The following is a 2,834-nucleotide window of genomic DNA, read 5'->3' on the forward strand; positions in this document are numbered from 1 at the left end:
CCTTCCTTCCTTCCTTCCTTCCTTCCTTCCTTTCTTCCTTCCTTCCTTTTCTGACAAGCTTCTTTCTGTTGCCCAGGCTGGAGTGCAATGGCGTAATCCCAGTTTACTGCAATCTCTGCCTCTTGGGTTCAAGCGACTCTTCTGCCTCAGCCTCCAGAGTAGCTGGGATTATAGGTACACCACCATGCCTGGGCAAGTTTTGTATTTTTTAGTAGAGACAGGGTTTCACCAGGTTGGCCAGGCTGGTGTCAAACTCCTGGCCTCTATCTGCCTGCCTTGGCCTCCCAAAGTGCTGGGATTATAGGCATGAGCCATCAGGCCCAGCTTCTCTCCCATTTCTAACTCACAGCAATTCTCTTGAGTGATGCTGGGGTTGGTCTGGCAGCTCAACAAGGCCATCATAGGCTTTTGAGTATTCTCTTCTTGTTCTGGGTCTTTCTTCTCTGCTACCTTTAGCAAAAGGACATTTCTTTTTCATGATTGTCACTTCATGTCTGCAAAGTAGCTGCAGCAGCCATCATGGCCAGTTTCAAGGCTGGAACATGAGGGAAGAGGCAGTTCCAGCTTTTGAATGTCCTTTTGAATGTCCCTTTTAACTGGGAGAAACCTTTCCTTTTGAATGTCCCTTTTAACTGGGAGAAACATTTCCAGGGAAATCCTGACAGTTGTTTTCCTGTTTCTTTAACCACTATTGGGCCACACAGAGGCTGGGAAAGGGACTGTCAGGCAAAAGGGTATGAATAGTGATTCTAATATTAGTTTTTTATTTTTGTATTCTAGTTTTCTGTGCTGGGTGTAAGAACTGAAATCTATTAGTATAACACCATTTTTCCTCAAGTCAGCAATAATGTTTTCATCATTTCTATTTCAGGAGATACATCCGGAAAACTGCATTACAATTTCAAATCAAAGCTGGACAAGTTTTTTTTTTTTTTTTTTTTTTTTTTTTACACAGACATCACCATGTTAGAAAAGTTGGATAAGTTTTGAAACCATTCTGAACCTATCATTCCTGTCTTTCAAATCCTTCCAAGGCATCTTATTATTGATTTGTTTCTATATTTTCCTCATTATTAAAGAGGTTGAGTATCTTTTCTCTAGAGCTAGTGTGGGTTTTGATTTTCTTCACTTTCCTGATGGAGTCATTTTAGAATTGAAGGGCATCATAGCAACTGAGGCAGTGTTGACATCATCAATATTTTAGGATGACAGGTAACCATATTTCCCAGTTTGCTTGGGACAAGGCCTGTTTGTACCTCTTGCCCTAGCATTTTTTTTTTTTTTTTGAGACAGAGTCTCGCTCTGTCGCCCAAGCTGGAGTGCAGTGGCGTGATCTCAGCTCACTGCAACCCCCACCTCCTGGGTTCAAGTGATTCTCCTGCCTCAGCCTCCCAAGTAGCTGGTATTATAGGCATGCACCACCACTCCTGGCAAATTTTTGTATTTTTAGTAGAGACAGACCTTTGCCACGTCGGCCAGTCTGGTATCAAACTCCTGACCTCAAGTGATCCCCCGGCTTGGCCTCCCACAGTGATGGGATTACAGACGTGAGTCACCACCCCTGGCCCTAGTATATGCATTGTGTTCAATCTCAAAAGTGTGTGAGTTTTGATGAAAAATTATATGGTGGTCATTTATTATCTGAAATATACATCAAAATACCACTATTGCCATTTTGCTTTGGTATCTTCATCAGTGGGTGCAGGATTGTTATGAAGGGTAGGGTTTGTTCTGCTTCCTTCTCTGTTGTATCTCCAGAGCCCAGAACAGTGCCCAGCACCCAGTAAGTGCTTAATGAATATGAATGCATCTGCACATAAATTCATTTCTTGGGGCTTGGCACATTGCCACTTGAACAAATGGATTCTATTAACAAGGAGTATGGAGCTATGATTTTGGGGTACACAACTCATGGTGCCTGCCAAAACATGCGTTTTAGATTTTGATAGATATTGTCAAGTTGTTCTCCACAGGGGTTGAGCCAGTTTACACTCCCACCAGCAATATGTGAGAGCATCTGTTTCTCTAACCTTCACCCACATGGTGTTATCAAAATTTTTATCTGTGCCAATCTGGTAGTTTAAATTTGCATTTTCCTTATTATGGAAAGATAGAGCATACTTTCATATGTTTAAAAGCCATTTGAAATTTCTAAGAACTGTCTGTTCATATCCTCTGCCCATTTTTTTTTTTTTTCAGTGAATTACTGGTCTTTTTCTAATCAATCTATAGGAATACAAATAGTTGTTCCAAGGTTTTCATGCCTTTTGAGTTTGTTTCTGGTGTTGTTACTAAGCAGAATTTAAAACGCATTTATATTTAGCTTCTTTCCTTTTATTGCGTCTATATTTTGCATCATGCTTAGAAAGGCTTTCCCAGATTGTAAAATAAATCTCCCATATTTTCTTGTCTTACTTCCAAGTTTTCACTTTTTTCACATATGAGTCTTGATCTATCTGAAATTTATTTTGGTGATATGATTTGAGATATGAATAAAATCTAATATTGTTATTGAATAGCTCATCTTTTCCCCACTGGTGGAAACTCTAAAGGGTTCGTGATATTCAGAGACTATTTCCTATGAAACTTTTAACACTCTAGTAAATTCTAGGGAAAGAAACTCAAGGACAAATCAGTCAGGATGGAATTTTATTTTATTTTATTTTTTTGTTATTTTATTTTATTATTACTTTTTTGTTGTTGAGACAGAGTTTTGCTCTTTTTGCCCAGGCTGGAGTGCAATGGTGCGATCTTGGCTCACTGCAACCTCCGCCTCCCAGGTTCAAGCAATTCTCCTGCCTCAGCCTCCCAAGTAGCTGGAATTACAGGCACCT

At 40.0% G+C, this 2,834-nt stretch overlaps 1 long non-coding RNA gene across 2 annotated transcripts in view; it reads left to right on the plus strand.

The window, feature by feature from the left end:
* LOC108543467 (uncharacterized) overlaps positions 1–2,510 on the plus strand; it is a 22,666-nt gene extending 20,156 nt beyond the window's left edge. Inside the window, exon 4 of one of the 2 annotated variants that reach the window (XR_001889578.1) lies at positions 872–2,510. This is a non-coding gene — a long non-coding RNA (uncharacterized LOC108543467). The remainder of the gene's footprint in view (positions 1–871) is intronic. The other variant, XR_001889579.1, reaches the window with a different exon arrangement.
* The last annotated feature ends 324 nt before the right edge of the window (positions 2,511–2,834 follow it).

This window comes from Rhinopithecus bieti, unplaced genomic scaffold (genome assembly GCF_001698545.2).
Source record: "Rhinopithecus bieti isolate Rb0 unplaced genomic scaffold, ASM169854v2 scaffold_23405, whole genome shotgun sequence".
In the NCBI taxonomy this organism is placed as follows: Eukaryota; Metazoa; Chordata; class Mammalia; order Primates; family Cercopithecidae; genus Rhinopithecus; species Rhinopithecus bieti.